We start from the raw sequence: 27,367 nt of genomic DNA on the forward strand, positions 1-27,367 counted from the left end.
CTGTAATACCCTTGTATTTCTGGGTATGAAAATTGTGGATAATGCAAAATTAATATCTCATGTGGGTAAAACTGTAAATGCACAGGTTATTCTCACATGTTACTAATAAAAAAAAAAAAACACTGTTTATGTCTAGCAGTTTAATTTCTTTGTTAAGCTTAATCACTATTAATCACCTAGCTGACAAACAATAAAGGGGCAGCAGGTCAACCCACTGGAAGGAAAGCTTCAAATTTGCACAGCTGTACCCCTAACAGCAATCCGTGTATATCTGAAGATTCATTTTCTCATTTCTAATATGCATATGGTTACAGATTGCTTTTCATATAAATCTGTGAAACGCTGTGTGGCATGTGAACATTTGCCCATCTGGAGGACTGGTCATAAAACTCATTTTCTATGATTTAATGGAATTAGAAATCCATGAGCAAGAACAGTTTTAGCTTTGTATTCAAACGTTCGTAGGTGTTACGATCACTCGTGTTTTCCATAATATGTTCCTAATTTTACAAATGATGAATTTATGTTTCAAAGACAATAAACCTGGTAGCATGACCTTTGGATGTCCATTCATGGCAATATATATCAAAGAAATATATGTTTTAATATTTTTCAAACCTCTTCCCCAATATCTCTTCTCTTCTTCAAACCCCACACTCATAAAATTTACTAGTTCAGAAAAACTGAATGTCTTAGAAAACACTATTATGTAGTTTAGTGGAAGCTGTTGCTGGCACTGCATAAAATGAAGCATAGATATGATTCAAATGTACCAAAACAAATGATATTTTTGGAATTAAATTAGAATTTTATTGCTTTCTCTGATCATTTTGGAAACTATTCTGTAATAAAAGATTATTACCATTCATGCATGTGCTGTAGAATCTCTCAAATGCAGACATTGAATCAGAAATTGTCCACTACCATACTCTCAGAAAACAAAGTAAACTTTTTTCTGGAAAATGTTAATGATAATGAAAAAATAAGTATTTTTTATTTTCTTAAAAATAATCTAAGCCTACTCCAGTCAATCTTGTGTTTTTGAGATAAAGAGATGAGTATAATATGATCCATGATCCCTAAAATTTTACAGTATTTTCTAGAACTATGTGGTCTAGAAACTTATTTTCGCAAAAATCTAAGAAAGACTTGATTTAAGCCACTAATATCAAATTGTGTCTTAATGGTTTCTTCCTTTACAGGCTGTTTATTTTAATAAAATAACCAGTTTTAACTCAAAATCCCAACTGCAATACATCTAGATTTATAAATAAGGAGGGCTTGGTGAGAACTACCAACATATCCTAATTCTAACAGCTATGTGACATAGAAGGGAATAAAATGCAAAAGTTATATGTATCTTGACATTAGAATGTTCTCCCTTTTTGATTTATGTTTTTCCTTATCAAGTACTTTTACAAATATTAGCTAGATTATATTAGAGGAATACTTAATTGATTACTATGCTCACTTACTGATGAGTCATAAAGACAATATTAAAATGGAATTAGAACTGTGCTTTCAAATATGCTGGCTGTTAGCCACATGTAGCTAATGAGAAGGTGAAATGTGGCTAGTTTGAAATGAGATGTGCAGTTATACATACCAGATTTTGAGGATTTAGTGTGAAAAAATATGTAGTGTATCTCAATTATTCTAAGAAGATTCTATCTTCTTTATGAATCATTATTTTCATGAGTGGAAAAATACACAGGTGTTTAATTTTCTAATCAGGGCTTATGTATAATGATGTGAAATCTGGACATACAAGTCCAATTTGCTATGTTTTGAAGATGAGCTAAAATTATGGTAAAGAAAGGAAAAGAACGTCAACTTGTGTATAGGTGTATGTGTGTGTGTGTTTCTTTGATTTCTGGGTATAGTCATTTTTGTTGACATAAATATATTAAAAAAGAGATTTAGAGTTTGATTGAAATACATGACTTCATATTGGAACTGAATGAGGCAGAGAAATACAATTTACTTCTTGTAAACGACAGATCAGTTTATCATAGACCAACAGATTTAGAGGAAATAATTAGAAATAACTAGAAAATTGGGACTCAGTTGACAATAACAAAACAGAAACATGTTTGAAGGCATGTTAAAGCTATCAAGTAACGCAGGGTTTAAGGGGCCGAAATCCCAGAAAGAAGAAAAGTTCAATGAGATTAGCTAAAACTCATGCAACAATGCTTTATGTCTTGAGGTTTTGCAGTTTATAAGTGACTCATGGGGAAAGCCTAATAAATGGAAGCTAAGAAGCTAAGAAGCCGAACAGAGTTTGACTATTGTGGTCTCTAGGATTTGACAGGACATAAAATGGAGTTCATGGACTGCCAAGGAGAAAAGGTAAAATCTTAGGGTTTCAATTATGATCCACAGAGTGCTATGCTCTAGAAATAAGCAATAGGCCATTCTTCACAAAAACTTAATTCTAGTCTTGAATATTTTCAGTCTCATATGGATTAAGATGATCTGACCCTAAACTGTTTAACAGAAGAAATTATAAGCCTCACTTGGAGGAAAAAAACTGTTATTGAGAAATTGGCATTGTTGTCTAAATAATGACCAGCATTCAAATGAGTAACAAATAAATTTATAAACAAACAACAAGCATGCCAAAAGACAAGAACAAATACCCAAAAGCAGAAAAAAAAAAACCTCACAATTTTGATATCAGAGTGAGAAAAAATAGACTTTTTAAGCCACTGATATACCAATATGATATAACTGTTAAATATGACTGTACCATGACTGACTGTTGCTATCTTAGAAAAACTGACAAAATTCTTTGTTCAGAAAACTATGAACATTTATCTATTTGAGAATGATTTTTAAATGAGTGTTCATATAAAGATTCATAAAAATACTCAAAATAAATAACAATTATTACCACTTAGAGATAGGCTGCTTATGAAAAAGTGGATTATGATTAATACATACTGTAACAGAATTATTATCATAGGGTTATTCAGTGTTTTAAAAAGAGTATAATTATATGTTTGAAGTCAGAAGCAAAAAGTGAACTAGACTTTAATAAAAATGTCATATTTGTACAATGTATTGAGACTATCTGTTCCCAAACAAAACACAGTCATTTTGCTTTTTTCTGATATAATTAATAACTTGTATTTAGACTTTTCCATTTCCCTAACAACCTCTGCTCCCTTTTAGAAAAATAAAATGACTAGAGTACACAAACTATTTCTGTGTTTTCACATACTGCTCTACAAATTGAAGGAGCTTACTGAATGGAAAATTGTAAGATTTGAGTGTTATTCATGTTATATAGATAAGGAATTTAATTGCATTAAGACATTTATCTTACATAATTCTATTTCTCTATGAAATAATACACAATAGTTAATATTGCATGCTAATAAATTCACAAAATCAAGTACAATGTTTATCAGATAATACATTTTGATAAATTAATTCTGAAATGTGTAGACATTGATTGTAAAAACAGCATGTTGTTTTGATTAGAGCTGCTGTTGGTGAATTCAGTGGTTTAGAGTATCACAGGAGTTATGTTCTAGCCTAGATCTACTGCCTTGTGCTCCATCATATTCACAGACAAGCTATTCTAGAAATGTCTTCATATAAAGCCACTGTTTTGTTACATCCTGGTCAATATTTAACCCACTTCAGCCTGCCGTCTACATCCACTACTACCACTCAATCAAAATCCTCTTGCATTCACCATTGATTTCATTTATACCAAAGCCAATGGAAACGTCATAGTTTTCACTTTATCAGACTTAACAGACTTGCCAGCATTTGTATCTTTCCTACAGTAACATTCTTTTACCCTATATATTGTAAAACCACACCCCTTTCTCTTTTCTCTTTTACTCAATCCATCTCTCTCTCTCTCTCTCTGTTTCCTCTCTCCCTCCTCCCTTATACTAGGATATTTCTTCTTTCTCTGTGTTCTTTACCACTCTCTCCTTCTTGAAACACACTTGGGACTCAAGCTGGGGCTCTTCCTGTTCCATTCTTTCTGTAGGTAGCACAGTGCAGTACAGCAATTATATTTAAAATGCTAGACACATTAGGCACTGTGTAAGTGTTTGTTTATAAAATATATTTTAAAAATAGGTAAGCCTTATCTTTTAACCGTTGTTTTAAAGAGTATCACTATGGAAAAAGAATAACAACTTCATCCCAGCCTTCTGTTGTTTTTTCAGTGCCAACCTCACCTTTCTTATTCTCTGTTTGATATTTCTTTGATGTCTCACAAGCCTCTCTAGTGTACCCTTTTCAAAACTAAACCTTTGGTTAGTCTTTCCCTTCCTCTACATACCTTGTGTTTTGTTTGTTTCCCTTTTCAAGCCCTGACATGTAACAGACTTCACTGATCATAAAGACTAAATTATCCATGTAATCTCTTTTTGAGCAAAGAATTTGGTATTTTTTCCATCATAATAACTCCATTGTTTGAATCATACACACTTATGCACACATTTGCAAACACACACATACATGTATGTATACATACAGTTTTCAAATGAACCATAACCATTATTAGTACAGTAATTGCACCTGTGTTATCTACTCTTTTATAATCAATACCTTACAAAATATGTGACATATACATCCTATTTTCTTTAAAATTTATAACATCCTAATTTGTTTTATAACTGTTTCTGTGCGTGATTTCTCATCTGTAATGAATTTCAAAGCTTTAAATATGGAGTATAACAAGTGGTAGATATTAAATGCAGTTTTTTGAATTAGTGAATAAATGATTAAACATTATTATTATTATTGAGAAATGAATGCATATGTCCTTCAGTGTTTTAAAGGCTATTTCATTTTTGCCTATACATTAAGCATGCAATTTGTTCATATAATGAAAGGCAACTTTCCTAATAAATCATAATTCTCTGACTCTCTACTTTGGTTATGTAAAATAATTTCAGATACTTTCTTAGACATATAAGCAAACTATATGTTAAAGCATTATAATTTAACTTGTTCAAATGTTTCTATTAGTATTAAAAATATGTCCATTTTTGAAATCTATCACTAGGACTATGTTTTTAATTAATTACAAAAAATATTTCTTGTCACTGCGCATCCTGCATCTGAATCTCTCTATCCAATAGCACAAATTTATGTTAGAATTTCTTTAAATTTTAGAAATAGAAATTCATGCCTGCATTTCAATGACACCAAAACTCAGGAGCTAAGCATATTTGTATGTTCCCTAAACCCTGAACACTTGTGAAAGCTTGCTAAATATAGAGCCTCTTGTGTAGCTGGTTTTCTCACATTTACATGCAGCACTACTATTTCATCTTATCCTCCTTCCACAAGCTCCAGAGATAAAAAGGGGGTGATCTTTAGTCCACAGCACCATTTGGAATCCTATTGTCCAGACTATATTATATTTTACATCTTTCTCATCACGTGGCTGGGAAGTGAAAAGGGTTAATGGAAAGACTGGAGTGGAAGCTGGTGAGTAATACTGAAAGAACAAGTACATAATAACCAGTTCAATTAAAATAGGTACATACATGTAAGTATGTAGTCTAACTGAAATACACCTGAACATCAAAAACAATTTGATAAAAATAAGGTTGCTCATTATTCACTTTACTGTAAATACCAATTTATATAAAACATGCAGCAAGCATCATTTTATTTGATGGAATATAATTTATTTATCTTAAAAATCTTTTTGACATTTGTATTCACTGATTTAATTTTATTTACCTGACTTACTGAAGGTAACATTGAATTGAGGAAACTTCATATTCACCTATCTTATCTGTCATCTATTTATCTACCTATCTAATGACTACTTTGCCTAATTTAATTTTTATTACATATCAGCAATTTTTATAATTTGCTTTGTTCATATATATTTTGTGATTTGATTTTCATCATACTCCTTTTAGATATACAGGCCTGTCCCCTTTACTGTAATCTTAAAGAAGAAAAAGTTGAATCTCAGCAATTCAAATTCATCAGCTCAAAAGAATTGCAAATAATATGAGAAAGAACCTGCAGTTCCATTTGGGAACTATTAGTGTTCCATGAAGAAAAATGCTTGTGATTCAAGAATTTATTTTCAAGATTCAAGTCTTCCTTTTGAGTTGGATGACATGTAACAGTAACATTAGCCTTCCTGGATATGGTTTTTTTCTACAGGGTTATAAGCTTTTCTTCTTCTTTACCTTCTGTGGCTTGTTAGATACTATAAAAACGGAATGGTTTCCATAATCCAGCAATCCCACTTCTGGAGAAAACTCCAATTTGAAAAGATACATGTACCCCAATGTTCATAGCATCACTATTTACAATAGTCAAGACATGGAAGCAACCTAAATGTCCATCAACAGATGACTGGATAAAGCAGTTGTGGCATATATATGATGGAATACAACTCAGCCATAAAAAAGAATGAAATAAAGCCATTTGCAGGAACATGGATAGACCTAGAAATTATCATACTAAGTGAAGTAAGTCAGATAGAGAAAGACAAATATCTCATGATATCACTGATATGTGGAATATAAAAAAATGAGAAATGAACTTATTTACAAAACAGAGACAGACTCACAGACATAGCAAACAAACTCATGGTTACCAAAGGGGAAAGGGGAAGGGATAAATTAGAACTTTGGGATTAGCAGACATAAACTACTATATATATAAAATAGATAAACAACAAAAGTCCTACACCTTAGCACAGGGATATATATTTGATATCTTGTAATAACCTAAAATGAAAAAGAATATGAAAAAGATGTGTGTGTGTATATATATATATATATATATATATATATATATATATATATATGTGTGTGTGTGTGTGTGTGTATATATATATGACTGAATCACAATGATGTACAGCAAAAAGTAACACAGCATTGTAAATCAACTATACTTCAATTAAAAAATAGAATGGTGTCAAATTCTCAAAAAATTATGATTTTGAAATTTATAGACACTGTACGCCTACAGTCTAGAACATCAACTTGTAGGTCTACAACATACATTTATTCATGGATGAGATGTCATTGCCTATCATTCCTTAACCACTTGTCCTCCTGCCTAACATACAGGAGCAAGAGTAGATCAAGACTTTTTGCTTCATTCCATAATCAAGCTGGAAAATAATCTCCTAAATATCAAGCACCCTGCTTGAGCCTTGTTTTCTAGAAAAATGTTCTGCTTCTTTCCTAGAATTAGCCACAATGCTGGAGATATTTTCTCTCTTCCTTTCACTCAAGCTAAATAGAATGACATAGCTTGAAGGGCAAAGAATATCCCAGCTTTTCCTACAGTTTCCTGTCAGAAAAGATTAAAATGACTTTGCTCTAGGTGTATGTCCTTAATCCAGTATCTCTGACCTACATGACTGAGATATATGTTAGTCCATTCAGGCTTCTCTATCGAAGTCCCATAGACTGAGTGGCTTATGAACAGTAGACATTGATTTCTGTTTTGGAGACTAGGAAGTCCAAGAACAGGCTGCCTGTGTGATTGGTTCTGGTAAGGTCTCTCATAAGGCTTGTAGACTGCCTGCCGATTTCTGGTTATATACTCCAAGGGCAGAAGTAGGGCTAGAGAACTCTCTGGGGTCCCTTTTATAAGGGCACTAATCCCATTCTTGAGGGCTTCCTCCCCATGACCTAATTACCTTCCCCAAAACCCTAGCTCTTAATACCATCACTTTGGGGATTAGGATTTCAATTTATGGATTTGAGGGGGATACAAACATTCAGTCCATTGCAGGACACTTGAACTAGAATTCCTGCAATGAAGTGTAAATACAAAATAGTATTTATGTGACCCAGACTAGTTTTCCAGGGCCTGCAGTTGGACTTGGGAGCAATTCCTGGTTCAGAATACTATGACCCTTTCTGAGAATTCTTCTTTGTGAAAGATCTTTTCCTTCCTTATTTCATGAAGAGTGCTGGTTGAAAGAAGAACTTGTCGCTTTGTAAAAAGCATGGTTCATATTATCTAGCTTCCTGTATCTACAACTCATGGACTCACCTAGACCCCTACAATCACATGTACCATCAAAACCATCAGTCTTTTGATTCTATTAGTTTCACTGTTCTTTATCTCCTCACAGCCTTGCCACCTCCCTTTTCTCTCTTGAATTCCGTGGTCAAGTACACATACTTAATATCTGTGCCCCTCTTATGCTTCCTCAAATTCAACTGGCAAAACCACACTCAAATCCAACTCTGCAGCTACTATTTATCTGCGTCCTTAAAGATGAACATGAATGAAGATTAATATACAACTACTTTGACTGATTACACTTTAAAATTATGACGTGAACCTCAAGTGAGATCTTAGTGCAGTTTTGCAATCATACTGTGCTTCCCTAGGACACTCATTCTTCCAGCCAATTATCACCCACTATCTCCTCTTTCCAAATCTCCACATCTTCTGTTCCTCACCTGCAGCTGATGAACTTGAGTCTTACATCATTAGAGGCGATTAGAGACAAACTTTGCAATTTCCACTATCAATTCTATCCACTTAGAGCATTTGCACAATGTCCTTTAATTGCCTTTCAGTCCCTGTAGAGCAGGTACTAAACCGGCTGTCAACAGCCCTTAAATTCCCCATCGATGAAAATTACAGGACCCATGAACTTAGATGGCAAAAAGCTATTTTTTCTATTAATTCCTAACTGACATTTTCTATTTCTTTAAAATACAAATTCAGGCAAACACTGAATTACAATATTTATAACTGTCATCATTAGAAATCACAGATATTTTCATATTGCATTATAATTCATGTATCATTCTAAAATATTCTTGACACCACTTTGAAAACAATGAAAAACCTACGACTTGAACTTTTTATTTAAACCATTAATAGGGGAACATATATTACTATGGTAAAATTTTATGTTTTGAAAAGTATAAAGATACATGCATTTATATAAAATTGATTTTGTTTGAGGTCTTAAAATATTACTTCAATAAGGGGTCTAGTCTTCTCCAGCCTGCCAAGGTCCAAGGCATAAAAAAAAAATTATGAATTCCTCTATAAGAAGCAACTGTATCTTAATTACAGTAAATCTCTTTATATATACACTAGATTAGTTCCCTTCAACCTACTCAAGGACACGATCCCAGTAATTTTTTCTGTTTCCTTCCATATTAGTCAGGGTTCTCCAGGGAAATTGGGGCAATCAGAGTTGGACTCATAAAGAGAGAGACAGAGAGAGTGAGAGAGACAGAGAGAGAGAGAGAGGGAGAGAGAGAGGGGGAGGGAGGGGCAGGCCTAGAGGCAAAATTATTTTCTCATAGGGGTATTTCAGAATGTTTTCCTTTTAAAGCCTTCAACTGATTTGATGAGGCCCACCCACATTAGGGAGTATAATATGTTTTACTCAAAGTCTACTAATTTAAATACTAATCATGTCTGAAAAATACCTTCACAGCAACTTCTAGACTGATGTTTGACCAAGTAACTGGGCAAAACAGACCAGTCAAGCTGCCACCTTAAATTAACCATCATACCAGATTATGGTCTTTAGCACAAACAATACTGAAATTTCTCTCATTTAAAAATATAACTGGTTCTGATCTGATTCTATTTTCCTTACCAACCACAAGTCCATTCCTCTGCTTTCCTTCTCTGGTAAGCTCCTTGAAAGAGTTGTGCACCTATGCTGTTTCCAAATTCTCTCCACATATTCTGTTATGAAGCCACCCTGGTCATGCTTTAACCTGACTCCAGCAAAAGTGCTCTTGTTGATGTAATCAGTGACCTCAACTTTTCTAAATCCCGTGTGTTATTATCAGCCTTTATTTTACATGATCCATCAGCAGCATAAAATTTCACTGATATTTATATCTTCCTTGATAAGCTATCCTCCTTTTGCTTCCAGGACACTGTTTGTCTTGTTTGTTCTCCTAATGCTTATCTTCCTTCTATTTTTTTTTTTATCTGTGACCTCATCATATTGACTTCTGACACTTTCAGACCTTTTCTCTACTTCTTCATTGCAGTGGTTATCACATGCAAGCTCATGGTTTATAAGCCAATGACTCCCAAATATAATCTCTAGTCCTTTTCACCTGAAATCCAGATTCATTAGTCTAAGTGCCTACTGTCTCATTTGGTACCTAATAGACTTTTAAAATTCTACATGTCTTAAAGTGTACTCTTCATACTCTCCCTCCAAATTTACTCTGCCTACCAACTTCTCTGTCTCAGTTGATGACAATTTCATTTTCCACATCTTTAGGCATCATTCTTCAAATATTTGGTGTCATTCTTTATGGTACTTTTCCTTTATGCTAGACAATTTGGAAACATTTCTGGCTCTCCTTTTAAAATATAAACAGGATCCCATTACTTTTATCTCACTAATATCTCGCTGATCATCACTCTGATCCAAGTCTATCCTTGTTGCTAATCTGCATTACTGCATTGACTTCCTAAATGTTCTGCGTTCTACCTTTGCCCTCATTCAGTCTATTCTTAACCAAGCATCCAGTGTGATTCCTTCAAGGTATGTAAAAATCATATTAATCCTCTGTTCAAAATCCTGCAACAGATTCTCATTTAACTGTGAGTAAAAACATAATGTCCTTAAATTGGCTACAAGTACCTCTATGTGATTTGTCACCTGCTTCCTCTCTAACATCATTTTTTGCTTTCCAATAGCTCATTCCTTTCAAATCTTACGGAGATAGGTCAGTGGGAGTGATATTCTTGCTGTTCCTGGAAAAGCCAATAATACCTCTGCTTAGGGCATTTGCCCTGGTAGTCCATCTGCCTGGGACATATTTCCCCAGATTTCCTCATCACTCTTTTACCTCCAAGCACTGGCTCAAATATGCCCTTCTTTACAAGCCTCACTTCAACCTCCTTTTTGAAATTATAACCCACACCTCCACCTTCTACGTGTAACATAATCTTACTATGGGTTTTCCTTTGACAAAGCATTTATCACCCTCTAGCACACTAAATAGTATACTTAATGTATCAACAGTGTAGTATATATCTCCCACTGATATAACACAAGCTTCACAAAAGTAACAAAATTGTCTTTTTTCTTTTCTTTCTTTCTCTTTCCTTCTTCCGCTTCCTCTTCTCCTTCTCCCCCTCCTCCTCCACCACTTTCTTCTTCTCATGTTTTCTTCACTGAATTATTTCAAACATTTGGAATATACTCTGGTATAGTCAACAAATATTTGTTTAATAAAGGGAGCCATTCAACACATTTCCTCTTTCTATGAAATTATTTAGAACAACCTTCCCTGTTTTAGTTAAAGAACTTAGTACTACTCGAGTGAGAAAGAAAAAAATTAAAAACTCAGCTGGATTTGGCTTTAAGTCTTCACTGTGTTATAAGCATTCATCTTATTGTACAACGGTGGTTTTAGCCATCTTATTCAATTTTTCAACATTCCTATCCTAAATTCAGATTGGTTTAACTTGACCAGAGTGAAAATGATTAAGCTCTAATCAAAATAGCTATTAAGAAAAACGTCCTCCACACTTTTTAAAAAAGAAATATTGATTTATCTCTAGGTAATCAGATTTATTAGGATACAAAACATATTAATATTTTTCTCATTTTCTTGTTTTATTTTTTTTAACCTCTCAACTGCTTCTCTCCTATTCTTTCTCATTCTCATCTCAACTCCAAATGTCAGGTACATTTTCTTCATCACTAGAAGTAAACTCTCTGCTTCATCCTTCTTTAGGCCTTTCTTATTACAAAAAATTTAAAACATCATTTTGGAGACAAATAGCATTGGTTCAGATCCTTAATGTGGCACAAATTAACTGCTTGGGAATGTGATATGATTAGTCTCTGCCTCAATCTCCTCATTTTCAAATTAGGAAAATAAGAGTATTTTAGAGTTTTTGTAGAAACTGAATTATTTTACACATCCAGTGTTTATAAATCAAGGTTTTGCACATGCTAAAAAGTAAGTATTAGCCCACTTTACTTCTTACATTCATAATTCTAGAGGATATTAATAGAAGTTATCAGTACATGGAAAATGTGTTAAAGTTAGTAGTTGAACAATTAAAATTCAATGACAACATTTGGAAAACTCATTTTCTTCTGTATTTGTTCAGATAGAAAACTCATTGCATTAGATAGTTAAGGTCATTTCTTGGGTTAAAGAGTACTATATTTTACCATGAGCTGACAGTTTGGAAGTTTATTTTGATCCTGAAAACCCATGTCTGTTACCAAAACAAATCAAAAACTTAATATTTTTTGCTGTACGTTTTTTCTAAAAGTAGAATATAAGCTTTCTTTCACTGATGTTGGCTTTTACATTTCTTCAAATTTACTTTTCTCATTTTTGTCACCTTCAGATTACAAAGTAATGTGAACTTGAAAGGTGAAATTTTTTATTGAGTTTCTCTTTTACTATCATGGTTTTAAATAAAGAACTTTTCTTTGAAAGGGGGCATTTTTTAAACTAAATTCACTTTTGAAGTGTTTGATAGCATCCATTATTTGTGTTTTTGAGAGTTCACCAGAGACAACATGTGATGAGGAAATATCTCCCCTCCAAGCCCAGAGTACACACTCAGCTTCAGTCACCACATTTCATCTTCCAACTTAAAGGGGGCTAAATGTCATCTAAAACTACTCATACATTTGGAAAGACTTTGGAACTACTAAGATTTATCACATATCAGTGGCATCTAGCATGTTATAGGACTTCTGCCCAACTTGCCCGTGTGCCGTCCAGCGGGAAAGAGCGTCTGCAAATATCTTGGCACCTGTTTTCTAGCTGCAATAAGCAGGGAATTAACATCTGCAAGGCAGAGATTACTCTCATGCATCATATTGAGATTTTTCACACACTTCTGTTATTGCTTCAGAAATACCTCCCTTGTGACATATTCCATGAAGGAGCTAATAAATCTGCAGGCAGAAGACAAACTTGAAACACAGCAACTGCTGTTGAAAAGTAATTAATGATAACATCTCCTTACCACTAAGCTTGCCAGATATTTTTAGCTCTTGATCAGGACACTCATGTACTATTTTTAAAAATTAGAGGTTTCCATTCATATTATCCCCTAAATCACCTTATTCTATGTTATTAACCCCAAAACATGTTAGATCGTCAAATTAGAAAATGTTTGTAAATATTAAGAAAAAAGAAACTAAGTAGTTTATTGGAGTATAAATGACACTTATGCTTGAGCTTCCCATTTAAGAATATATGGTTTCATGTATTTTAAAAAAAAGTTTTTTTTGGTGGGGAGGTAATTAGGCTTACTTACTTAGTCATTTTTTAAAGTTTCATGTATTTTTAAAATAATTGCTAAATTGATCTGTGAGTCTTCACCTGGTACCTTTTATTTTGGGGCTGGGGGCTGTTGAGTTTTAGGAGTGTGTGTGTATATGTAAATCAATCTGCATCAGGATAACCTGGCAATTTCCTTATTCCTTCAATGACTTCTTTGTATTATACAGAAACTGTATTTTAGAAGCATTTGCCTTATTGGTGAAAAATAAACAAATGCCTTGCTCCACATAGTATATAGAAAGGTGTTTTATATTCTTATTCTTGAAGGTAAAACCTCTTTCCTTAAGGTTAGAAAGTTCAAAGCCCTGGATCACAGGTGGTAAAGTGAACTAGACACATCTCTGAAATTTATTACAGGTCTAGTAGGTATATCTCTAGTTACCGAACGTAAATGTGTTAGGTTCATTTTAAATACTAAATACCAAGGGGGTTATGAACACGTATTAGCATTAGTATTAGACAGCCAACATTCACTGGGTGTGTATTAAGTGTCAGGCACTATTCCAAGCATTTTATATGTTAGCTCATGCAATTTTTACATCAATCTTAGAAGGTGAGTCCTATAATTATTCCTTTTTTACAGTGCAAGGAATTGAAGTTCAGAGAGGTTAAATAAATTGCCTTAAAGTCATAAAGAAAATAAGCAGCAGAGCCTGGATCCAATGCCAGGAAATTTATGGAAATTTCATCACTATTCTAATTGTCATATTTCTTTTAAGTTTTTTTCAAGTAATAATAATAACTATAAAAATAACCTAAAGTAATATCACACATAGATAAAAGTGTTGGAAATCCTTAATCTTTTCTTTTCTCAGTGGAATCTCTTTAAGTCCCTTATTATCATAGTATGTGGATTTGCTAAGGATTTTTTAAATTGTTCATTTCATCGTGTCTTTGTTTTTGTTAATCAATGTAATTAAAATATATCATACTTAAAAAAGGGGGGATAGGTCAATACAGATAGCAAAATTATTTATTTTTATATTCATTTTATATAGAGTTTAACTGTGGGTTTATGTTGTACAAAATAGTAATGTAATAAGTAATGAACTGTATTTAAATTTAAATTAAAATAATTTACATTAAATATATCATCAGTCTCTAGTTCCCAAAAGAAAAGCCCTACACTGTGAACAAGAATTATTAATATAGTTAGCATTTCTGAGTTCTTTGCATTAAAGAACACTTAGAGAAACCAAAATTTAAAAGTAAAAAGGTTTTGACTCTAGAAATTAATTTTAAATTGTTGTCTCCTAATGTAGATTCTGAATACAAGCAAGAATTAAACTATTCAGATTCAATAAATTTATCCTGTAATCTGACAATCTGCTAAACTTGCCGCATCAATGCAATGCAAGTTTCCTTATGTTGTAATTGCTATAAACTCAATCTTCGTATGTTTTGCTTTCTCATGAAAAAGCAGGTCGTTGATGAATTTTAACTAGCACCATCTAAACTATTTAACAGCTTAAATTAAAGGGACAACTGATGCAAGCATTGTGTTGGTCTGCTCAGGCTGCCATAATAAAGTAATGTAGACAGGATGGCTTAAACAATGGAAATGTATTCTCCCCAAATTCTGGAGTCTGGAAGTCCAAGATCAAGGTGTCAGCAGTGTTAGTGCTGGTGAGGGGTATCTTCCTGACTTGGAGACGGCACCTTCTGTCTGTGACACATAGACTTTCAGAGAGAGAGAGAGCGAGAGAGAGCAAGAGCAAGTGAACTCTGGTGTTTCTTCTTCTTATAAGGACACCAATCCTGATGGACTGCATGCTCTGTAAGGCTCTAGGCCCTGAAGATTCAGAGGGAAACAAGATCTACTGCCTTCAAGATGCTCACATTCTAATATGAGAAACACAGAACAAATAAATTACTTGTTTCCATAATGAAAGTATGGCAAGTTGGAATGTTAACCAAATAGCAAGGATGTTAGTTATAAACTTTATGAAGAAAATGACTTAAAAGTCACAAATGTCACAGTGATGGGTCATATAGATAAGCCAGAATTCACAGGCAGATGAAAGATACGAGTTCATGTCCCACTGTGTATTACAATTCGCACAAACTTGCATATAAATACAAATACTTCAGTATGGCTGGAACAATGAAGGGGATAGGAGAGAAAAGGCAGGAAGTAGTAAATGCCATATTTAGGTGCTTGTACTCAGTACAAGGAATCAATGAAAGGGTTTTCAACAGAGGAGTAACATTATCAGCCTTTTATATGTTGAAAATAACATGCATGATATTATCTAAACATGTGTTGGGGAGTGAAGATACTGGAAGTTTGGAGCCAAGAGGATTTTGCAGTAGTTTAAGGGTCATAAATTAAGAACAAACTAACACAATTATATACGTAACAGGGAACAGAGGACAGAGTGAAATAATAGCTTGAGAAGGTAGATAAGCAACTTTTACTTAATAATTCACATGAGTTGAATCTCTTATCTGTGAGTGGTAGTTGTCGGTGTTCTTGTTATTGTTGTGTACATGTTTGTTGGGAGTCGGGATGGTTGTTTGTTAGCAGTTGTCCAAAATGGTGCACACTGAATTGCCTGATAACATACACTATATGCACTAGTTAAAGGAAGAAGACTGGTTGGTATTATAGGTGCCTATGGATATGGACCTCAGAGGGGAGGTATGAGTCTGGTTTGAGGAAGAGGTAACACTAGGTAGATGATTATGTACGAGATTGTTTAAAGAGTGATTACTGTATCATATGAGAGCTGATGATCAAAACCTAGAGCCAAGCAACATTTCAGCAGGAAACCGAGGAATAGTTGGCTAACTCAACACCCATTCCCAAATGACCTTTCTCTTGTCAACTTCACTGTTTCCACTGCTGCTAGGAATGGCTGATAAAACAACCCTTACCACAGAAAAGAAAACCAGAACTTCTGGGAAGCTTCAAGGAAAGCTTTTACTTTCCTTGATGCAATGAAATGTTTTGCCGGTGCCATCTCCTTCTCCCTTCCTCCTGTGTTGATTATAAATAGGATGACTGAAGTTACAGGACAGACATTGAGAAAAAAGCCACAGAAATCATGAGATGCTGCCCTCATAGATGTGAATTACTCAGTTATGAGGATGAATGCATTCTGGAGATCTGCTATCCAATATAGTGTCCATGTTACAGTTAATACTGTACATGCACTTAAAAAATAACAAAGAAGGTAGATCTCACATTGTGTTCTTTCCCTTCTTGTCCTGTTCAGAAGGGTGGGGGCCTTAGGAATCTTTTGGAGGTGATGGATACATAGATACGTATTACCTCGATAGTTGTGATTGTTTCACAGGTGTATGCATATATCCAAACTGATGAAATTACATATATTAAATATGCGTAGCTTTTAAATCTCAATTATACTTCTGTAAAGGTATTTTTGAAAAGAATGCAAGCCACATACCTCATATTTTATTATACTGAGAAAATATAATACTTCTTTTTAAATCGCTTAGTGAAGTTCTCAGTCTCTTAAAGAACGATGTTCCTTATCTGCCATAAGAAGAAGTGAGAGGGGCGAAGAAGGGAAATTCAGAAACAGTCAAAATGTTAATATGCATTGTCAATTTTATACTAAGAAGAAATCAAGAAACAGCTACTCCAAATTGTTAACGGATATAAAAAGGAAAACATAATTTAATTTGTGAAAATTTGATGTTATCCTAAAATTTAGAAAAGATCCATTGACTATTCTAAATTTATTACAGATATCTCCTGTAATTACATAATAATTTCCAACTACTTTAAAAAGTGATACTAAGATCAATCTTTAATAGGTCAATCATTGAGTGAACATTATTTTTAAGGTTAAAAAGATACTCACTTTATTTTCCTTCCAAATTGGAAATAGACCCTTGAAGTTATAAAAGTAATATATGTTCCTCAGGAAAAAAAAAAAAAACTCAGATCATATAGTTAAGTGAAAGTAAAATGGTAAAATATACCTAGCATTTCCACTACCAAAAAAAAGTCTGTTCATATTTTGGTACATGAACTTCCAGATTTTTCTCCTTTGGTTTACACATTATTTAACATACGGTGACACAGACATGGTATGTAGAAATTAATGGGATACATGTAAAATAAAATTTTATAGAGAGACATTTTTGTTATATAGTCAGCTGAGCGAGTAACATATTAGCTTTATTCTTATTTTTCCTCATTGCTTCCTTTTAAAATATATCTTTTTTATATTAATATATTTGGGAAACAAGAGTCTATGTGTTTTGGGTTCAAATTACTGAAGAAGGTAGATATACTACAGCATATTTAGTGGGGATTAGGTAACATTAAGTTAAATGATCAAACAAAAACAAATCCTGGCAGATATGAATAGACTGAGTTTGCTTTGAAGAAGATATATGCAACCTCAAAACTAAAGAGAAAAGCATGATTTTTATTTTCTTTCTTTTGCTTGCCACTGACTTATTATTTTAATACAAATTTATCTTAGAAATTGCATTATTATTTAAATAATTTTTTAAAAAATTTCACTATGGCTCATAAGGAATTATGGTTTTGTTAAAATAATAAAAAATAATATTAAATTTTAAAAACTACATATGGAGTATGCTAAGGAATTTGAAATATAATGGGGTAGATCTATGTATTTCATAATTTGTCTCTAGTGTGGTTTTTCCCCATCAACTTGGAACCATATAATGTTTATATGCATTTAATATCTGTATACCTCTGTATTTCTGATTTTACTGTGATCATGTAACAGTAAATATGGATCCAAGTTGTCAGCTCTTATGACTATGTAATGTTGCATTTATAGACATATCTTAACTTAAATAAGTAAAGTTTACTGCTCCATTAACATGACTTTATTTACCTTGTCAAGAGATTAGATATGCATTTTAGTTGCTTTAATTTTTGAAGATTACTGATATAGGTTACTTTACAAATAATATATTTTGTTAACATGTCCTCTTATTACATTGCTTTTTTAGATGTTAGAGTCATATCTGTTTTGTTTAAACAAAATAAGTAAATGAGAATGATCATTTGGTGATTTCACTCAGTTTAACAATTCCAGTGTCAATTTCTCCATATTTTTTCATATATTCTTGCTTATAATCTGATTTAACAAAGTATTGACAGAAAGTTCCATGTCAAGAGAGTAGACAGGTTTTGTGAGTAAAGAGAAAGATTAGTCTATAAAGAGCTATATGGTTTTCAATTTTGTACCTGCTCTATCAAATACTATTAGAAATAAGACATGACTTATTTTTTTAGAACCATCTCATTTACCAAAAAAACCCATAAAAAACAAAAAAAAAACCCTTTGGTTTCATGGTAATTACTATATAAATAGCAGGTGAAAAATAAAAATGTAAACTGCAATACAGTAATGGATAATACTTCATTTCAAATATAAAATTTTATATACATAGCACTTAGCAGTTTAATAAAAAATAGAAGTAGACAAACATTTAGAAACAATCAAGTTACAAGGGTATTTAATAAAATAAATGAATTAATCAGTCCAAGTAGAACATCTGGTTACCTCTGTTTAGAAACCATTACGCAGAGTTAATGCCTTTCCATTTTCTAATGTACATACTTAAGCTGTAAGTCCATTTGTTGTCAAAGGAAGTCCTCTTGGCCTAGCTGTGGTGCTGGATAAGTGTGGTCTTTGCTCTCTCTACTGCTGCGTTTACAGATAGTATATTGATACATACAACTTTGACTCACCAAGGTCACATCTTACAGCAGGTAATAGGACTTTAGTTGGGTTTTCTCATGACAAGAAATGGATTTTTTCTTTACTCGTTTAGAAAAATCTGGATCAGTGTCACCCAGATCTCAGAGGCACTAAACAGGCAAAAGTCAGCAGAAGGGATGGATGTCAAAAGCAAAAGTAGATATTTTAACAACATCTGCCTAGATTCTTCTGGCTATTCATTTACATGGGCAGTTAAGACAGCTCACATTATCAGTGCCCATGAAGTTTCAGAGAGCCAAGAAAGATTCAGTTGCTGGCTTAAAACAAATCATCCCCTGTGGACTGACTTCTATTCCTAGGCTCTAAAAGCCATTTAAAAACATTCAGTGAAATTACAGAAATTAGGGCATTATACTTAAGTTCTAAAGGGCTTTGCTCAAATTTCATGCAACTAAAGAGCTACTCATTAGAAAAAATTGAACAAAATATGATGGAAGTGAGGAAACAGGGTCTGTCACTTTTCAAATATAAACCTGAAAAATCCACTAACATTCTCTGTGCTTTAGTTTCTATACTCAGAAGATGATATTGTGAAATCAACCTGTAATGCCCTTTCTAGCAACAATATATATATTCCTCTGTGATTTATCTGTATTTCCACTAGAATTATCATTCCTATTGTTTAAGGTGACTTGCTGAAAATAAAAATAATTGACTTCTTGAATTACCATTTCTCAGCTATCCTCCATTCTTATGATTATCAAAATAAATTACATTTCTCTAAGTTTTGAACAAGATTGTATTTTTGATCAAAGTATACTTTTTCTATTTATGTAACACTGATAATCTTGGTATACTATATATGCATAATGTAACCAAAGAGGTATACAAACTAAAGAATTATTATTAAAAATTTTATATCCGCCTTGGAGGGATGAAGTTGAACTTTGCTGAAAGTTTGGGTTTGTTGTTTGATCTATTCCTTGAACTATCTTTTGAAGACAAAGATATGCAAGCTATTCTACTGCTATTGATACCTACAGTGCATGTGCAATGCACCTATTAGATTTTACACTTTGCTTTTTTACCCAGTTACATTGTGTGTTCCTCCTTCTCTCAAAATATTTAATAGAGATTTATAAAATATCTGAATTTTTATATATCTTACTAGCTTAAATTCTGGGTTATTTAATCTCTGAATACAGATGTTCAGAGATTCAATTCAGTAAATGATGTAGGATTAAGAGTGCAAATCAAACCAACCAAGGCTCAAGAAAACATTTGTATGTAAGTAGGAGATTTAAATTATTTTTGCAGACATAATTTCCTATACATTTTTTGAGTTTTTGTTTGTTTTAATATATCAAACTAGTATCGAATAGTTTCATTAAGGTGTCCATGGGCATTCCTAAATTGCTGCTTCTACTAAATGGAAGCTTCAGGAAATTAAAATGCCAATTTTACCATAGTTATTAAGCAAGTTTTCTAAATTATCCAGGAGACACTGTGGTGTAGCATTGAGTTAAAAGTCTAATGAAAATTAAAGAGGTTAACTAACAGTTTTGCTCACAGATTCTTGCTGTAGCATAGTAAACAGAAAGTTGGAAAAAGAGCAAACATTTTGTGTAATCAGCATCTATTTAGTCTGCTTTTCCAAGAACTTTGACCTTTCTATAGTATTATTGCATTACAGTTTCTTCTGTTCAGACTCCCTGACTATTTATATATATATATATATCTTTAAACTAATGTAAAAATTGTGTTTGAAAAATTTCTTTTGAAATTCTTAGTAAAAAAAAATATAGCTAAAAAATAGAGGGATGGTTTGTGAAGCCAAGGTGGTGCTACAAATTCACCCACTGATAATCATTTTTGCTGTAAATATATTACAGTGATGAACAGTATGTAAAATAAAAGCTGCAGAGCCAGGTTTATAAAAAAGAAGATCTACAACTGATAAAAAAAGAGCATCAATTTAAAAAAATAGTGCACACACTATGCCATTGTTTAACGGAGCTTTAGTCCATTATGCAATGACGGCCAGAAATCTGGCTCCTGCAGCATAACAGGTACTAAATACACTCCATACACAGCAAAGAAACTGGATTTAGCCTCACAGGTGGAAGTTAAGAGAGAGAAGCAGAGAGAAAGAGGGGAAAAAAGAGAAGGAAAGAGGAGAGGAGAGGAAAGAGAAAGCAAAGGAGAGAGAAATCTAAAATAATAAGAAAACAATAAAACTAAAAATAAGAGATAGCCAAGATGGCACAGTAGAGGGACTACTAGCTCACCCTCCCCTGCGAATACATCAAAAACTACATCTACGTATGGAACAATTTGCACAGAACACCTACTGCACTATGGCAGAATAGCTCTTACTTTAGAATACAAGAAGAATTCGCACAAAACAGGTAGAGAAAAAAATAAATAAATAAAAAGGAAATTGGTGCAGAACTAATTGCCCAGGGAGGGAACAGCAAAGGAAGAAAAGCACCCTCACCCTGGGAAGCCCCTCTCCAGTGGGGAGGTCAGTGGGGACATCAGCAGGGACAGAAAGGGAGCTTCAGAGGCTTGGAGGAGGAAGTAGCAGCAGCTTGGCAGACAGAACTGAGGGAAACCAGTACAGAGGGTACTTGTGATCCCTAGCCCAAGCCATGAGCTGGCAGGGTCAGGCGGGACTGGCTGCTGGAGCCAGGGCTTCTGCGGATGAATCCAGGGAGAGAACTGGCTTTGGATGAATAGAGGCAGCCTCAGGTGGCTGGGGTGTGGTGTAGGCTGAGGCGTGGTGCAGGCTGAGGCTGGGAAAAAGCACGCATCAGCCTGGCTCCCTTCATAGAGAGCACCACTGCTGGTGCACATGGAGGAGGGGCACAGTGTAGCCCAGCCTGGTAGCCATCTCCACTAGCCCAGAGGGCACTGCTCAGCACCACTGCTGGTGCACATTCTCGTGAGAAGGGAAGCAGGGTTCAGACACAGCCATCTCCTTGGCTTGCTCTGGAGAGGCACAATCACTGGTGTGTGGTTCCCGGGAGGAGACTGACAACTGAATGCAGACCCTGAGGTCCTGCAACTTCCCAGGCAGGAATGAGATCTGATTCTAGCCCTAGGCAGCAGTGGCAGATTTGCTCCCCTGGTGCCTCTGTGGACCCAAGCCTCTAAGACAAATGAGCAGAGTTCTGTCACATGGCAAAGGAAGGTTTGGTGTTAACAGTGGGCCTGCATACTGTATGTGGATGTGGAGCTGGCCCTGTGGCGCCCAGTGGATCCTGGTATGTGACTGCACGTGCATTATGGCTGGTTCTACTGCTTGACATCAGCACGTCTGCACTGGTGCCTCTGTGGGTGCTGAACTGGGGGGACACCAGAGCGGGTTGCTGACATTCTTGTGGCTGAGGTGGGGACAAGGGCAGCATCAACAAAGTGTAATTTACAAGCCCTCATAACAAGTGACAGACAGCACCACAGAGGGCCCTTCTAGGTGGACATCTCTGTCAGAGGAATACTAAATAGCTACTCTTCCAGTAGAAGTGCTCCAGTCCTGCCTACCACACACTGGAGCTCAGAAACAGGTCTGGAAGCCTCTATTTCAATAACAGGGAAGCAGACCCAGCACTTGTCAGGGCTATAACAACCACAGAGCAAAGAGGAGGCCCTGCTCAACAACCAGGGCAGGCTCTGGTCACAACACCAGCCACACCCCCAGGCAAGGCGGTAACAGCCAGCAACATGGAAGAAAGGCGTGGCAGCCATCCATACTAAAAACAGCCCTCACAAAAAAAATTATTAGATGCACAGTCTACACAGAGACACTCCCACATTAAAAAAGAAAGCCCTTGCACACCACGGTAGACAACTGTGACTCCTAAACTCACAGAGTCAAAGAAATATAAGTAAAATAAAGAAGCAGAGGAACCACTCCCAATTAAAAAAACAAGAGAAGTCCCCTGAAACAATAAAACAGACCTCGACAATCTACTAGATCCTGACTTCAAAAAAGAGATGATAAAAATACTGAAGAGTATAAGAGATTATCAATAGAAATGCAGAATATTACAAAAAGGAAACAGAAACTATAAGGAGCCAATTAAAATCAGAAAATTCAATTGCTGAGACAAAAGCTGAGCTAAACATAGTCAAAAACAGATTAAATAATGCAGAAGAACAAATAAGTGATTTAGAAGACAAGGTAATGGAAAGCAGCCATCAGAACAACAGACAGAAAATCAAGTGAAAACCCAAAATGACTACCCACTGAATGGGAGAAAATATTTGCAAACAATGCAACTGACAAGGTTTAATTTCCAGATTACATAAACAGCTCATACAACTGAATAAGAAAGAAACTAACAACCCAAACTCAAACTGTGCACACCTAAACAAGCAATTCTTCAATGAAGACATACAAATGGCCAATAGGCACGTTGGGGAAAAAAAAAAGCTCCATATTGGTAATTATCAGAGAAATACAAATCAAAACTACAATGAGGTATCACCTCACAACAGTCAGAATGGCCATCATTCAAAAGTTCATAAAGGATAAATGCTGGAGAGGGTGTGGAGAAAAGGGAACACTCCTACAATGCTGGTGGGAATGTAGTTTGGTGAAGCCATTATGGAAAACAGTATGGAGATTCCTCAAAAAATTAAAAATAGACTTATCATATGATCCAACAATCCCACTCCTGGGCATATATCTGGAGGGAACTCTAATTCTAAAAGATGCATGCACCCAATGTTCATATCAGCACTATTTACAATAGCCAAGACATAGAAACAATCTAAATGTTCATCAACAGATGACTGGATAAAGAAGCAGTGGTATATTTATATAATGGAATACTACTCAGCCATAAAAAGAATAAAAGAATGCCATTTGCAGCAACATGGATAGACTTCGGGATCATCATTCTAAATGAAGTAAGCCCAAAAGAGAAAGAAATATATCATGATATCACTTGTATGTAGAATCTAAAACAAACTAACAAACCCACAGAAGGACTTACTTACGAAACGGAAACAGACTCACAGACATAGAAAACAAACTTATGGTTACCAGAAGGGGAAAGGGGTGGGAAGGGATAAATTGGGAGTTTGAGATTTGCAGATACTAACAACTATATATAAAATAGATAAACAATAAGTTTCTTCTGTATGGCACAGGGAGCTATATTCAATATCTTGTAGTAACCTATAATGAAAAAGAATATGAAAAGGAATGTATGTATGACTAAAACATTATGCTGTACACCAGAAATTGACACAGCATTGTAAACTGACTATACTTAAATTTAAAAAAAAACAGAGATAAACCTAATTCTAAGAAAGATAACTAACAAATTCTATAATTAAAACACATATTCACAACAGGAAATAATTATGTTATCTAACTTGGAAAGATATTAAGAATATTGAAGACATTCATGGAGACAAAATTAAGATATCTGTCTTTAAAATGTATGGACAAAAATTATTAAACAAAAATGTATACAGATATTATGAGTTGGTGCTAAGGAAACAGTATGAAAAATTAGTAACCTTTAATAAAATTTAAGTTATGCATATACTATTAAGGGTTTGAGACACAACAGAATGCACACAAAGCACATTTAGCGAATTGAAACATGACCCTAAGAATTCCATTCCAAATGAAGCAGAGAAAAATTCCACATCTCAGTACCATGTGAGTAGTCACAAGAGAACTATGAATCCCCTGTAACAATGAAAACAAGCTAGAAAATTAACAGATTATTTAAGCATACAAGAGTGCTCATGCCACAAAGAAAACCAATGAACTAATGTCCAATTTGATGAATACTCTTGTCAACAAAGAGGCCCACATATGCTTTCATCTTTGGTGGGGCAATAGGAAGAGGATGAAAAGCAAAGAAAGCAGGTAAGAACCTTAATAACTCTTTTAAAGGCAAAGTGAGGGCTAACCTAAGAGTATAAACCTTGAGAGTAAAAACAGACTTTAACAATCAGACAGTTCTTTTCATCAGTCTTTACTAAGTACTCACAAAAAGGTTGGAGGCAAAGAGAGACTTCCCTATGACATATAGATATATCAGACCTGAAAGTATTAGGAAAAGGTAGGAAAATCGGTAATGAGCTCTATAGGCACTTCAAGCCTTTTCTGGGTCTAAGATAGCAGCCCTGTACCATTGGGAGATAGCAGAGGAGGTAACTGAGACAGCTAAATTCCAGACGTGGGACCCTCCGATGACTGAGAAAAAGTCTCCCTGAATCTTAGAGGGAGTATCAAACACTGGATTTGTGCATTTGGAAGAGGGGCAGGAGAACTGAGAAAGAGAGAGATCTCTTCTGCTTGCAATAATGCAGGACTAACAGAAGATGGAAGAAAGGTAATTGAAATCTGACTTCCTGCAAAATAGAAGCTTCTGATCCTGAACTGAAGTAATTTGAAGTATGCAATGAACTGACTCTAACAAAAGCAAGATGATTAAAATGATAATAATAGCAATAATAATAAACAGCTATTCCATCATGGACTTGATTGCCTCAGAAAGTATTCTGCTTGACAGAAGAGAAAGTTTGCCATTTTCTGTATATGAATATTACTACGTAAATCTCTAATGATATTCTACCAAAATATCTGGCATTCTATTGAAAACAAAATTATAAAGCACAAAAGAACATGATAATACAGCACATCATCTAGAAAGGAAATAGTCAACAGAACAAGATAGACATATAACAGATTTGGACATTAGCATATATTTGGACATTAGCATATGAAGATAAATGCATTAAGGACTCTAATAAATAAAGGGGAACAGCATTCCTAGCATGGCAGAGAGGAAAGTGAAATAAAACAAATAAATAAAAGAATAATGGAAATGCTTGAACTGATAAGTGCTATATATTTTTGGTTTAGCAGGAGAGAAAAAATCCAATGAATTCTCAAACAGGTCAAAAATACAAATATAGTTGAAATTACAGCAAGGAAAAATCAAACTAAAAAAGCAACAAGAGAACAGATAAATCTGAAATTTGTAGGAAATATAATACCATCTATCAAACTTAGCATTGGGATGTCATAAGAAGTATGAGAAATAATGAATTAGACATTAAAAATATCTAAGGGATAATGATTTAGAATTTTTTTAATCAATAAAAGACATTAACCCAGATATTCATAAAGCTCAGCACATGTCAAGCAGGATACATGGAGAGAAGAGTACAACCATGCACACTGTATTTAAGTTGCACAAAATTATAATAATATTTATAATATTTTAAAAGATGGGGAAAAGGAAATATCAAAAGGGAAAACAATTGGAATAATATCTTGCTGCATCAAATAAACAATGGAAGTCAATAAACAATGACATGACATATAAAAAGTTGTGAGAGAAAACAACAGTCAACCTACAATTCTACAATCAGTGAAAATAATCCTTTATCAATAAGGTCAAAATAAATACATATTTAGGTAAGAACAGAAAGAATGTTTCTTGAATAGAATTGCAGTATAAGAAATGAAAACAAAAAGGAAAATGTATTTTTTGTTATTTTTTTTAGCCAGTAAAATGATATCTAATGGAAAAAGTCTTCTACAAAAAAAAGAGAAAAACATACAAGTAGAAATGATCATGATGTAGATTAACAATTAAGGGTGTTTTTTCTTATCAACAAATTGCTTAGAAAAAATCATCAAATACATGTTTAGAGCTGATCCCTAGGCAAATTTTGTCTCACTGGGGAGAAATTCTGTGCCCTGAACATGGAGTCATCACAACAATCAACTATAACAACATCAGTCATTTGGCATAAGATTTTGACTCACATAATTCTGAGTTTAATCCATGCTCCAGCCGTTGCTTTGTGAACAAGTAAATTTTCATGACTGTGCAAGAAGTCTTATACTCCTCATTTGTATAATAGGAGCCATCAGATATCCTTACAAGAATGTGGCAAGAATGAGAAATGAATAAACAAAATCATCAAGTACAGTGCTTTACATCTTAGACCTTCTCATTGCTTCTACAGTTAATTTTTTGTTCCATGGACAGAATGAGACAACTTGGCATGATTTATTTTAGGGAGTAAAGTGATGAATGGAGCAAAGTGAAGGAAGAGAAGAGAAAGTAAGAACATCATTTGCATGACAGCTATAAATTTCAGAGAAGAATGGATATGCTGACAATCCCACTGGAAATCTTGCTTGGGCTCAGAAGTTAAGTGAAGGAATCATCCAAATGAATATCAATGATATCAATGGTTATTTGGCATATTCATATGGTGAAATACAACCCAGATGTATCGACACAAATAATGAAAACTCAAAAGTAATTTGACTAATAATCTATCTATAGTATGAGATAATTGTTTTATATTACACAGATAATATAAATTTTTATTTTTATGGTGAAAAAATTAAAATAC

General features: G+C 34.1%; 1 long non-coding RNA gene across 1 annotated transcript in view; it reads right to left on the minus strand.

Annotated features, from left to right (window-relative positions):
* Window positions 1-16,770, minus strand: part of LOC140689967 (uncharacterized) — a 38,271-nt gene extending 21,501 nt beyond the window's left edge. Inside the window, exon 1 of the long non-coding RNA XR_012065112.1 lies at window positions 16,697-16,770. This is a non-coding gene — a long non-coding RNA (uncharacterized lncRNA). The remainder of the gene's footprint in view (window positions 1-16,696) is intronic.
* Window positions 16,771-27,367: the final 10,597 nt, after the last annotated feature.

Source organism: Vicugna pacos, chromosome 3 (genome assembly GCF_048564905.1).
Source record: "Vicugna pacos chromosome 3, VicPac4, whole genome shotgun sequence".
Taxonomy (NCBI): Eukaryota; Metazoa; Chordata; class Mammalia; order Artiodactyla; family Camelidae; genus Vicugna; species Vicugna pacos.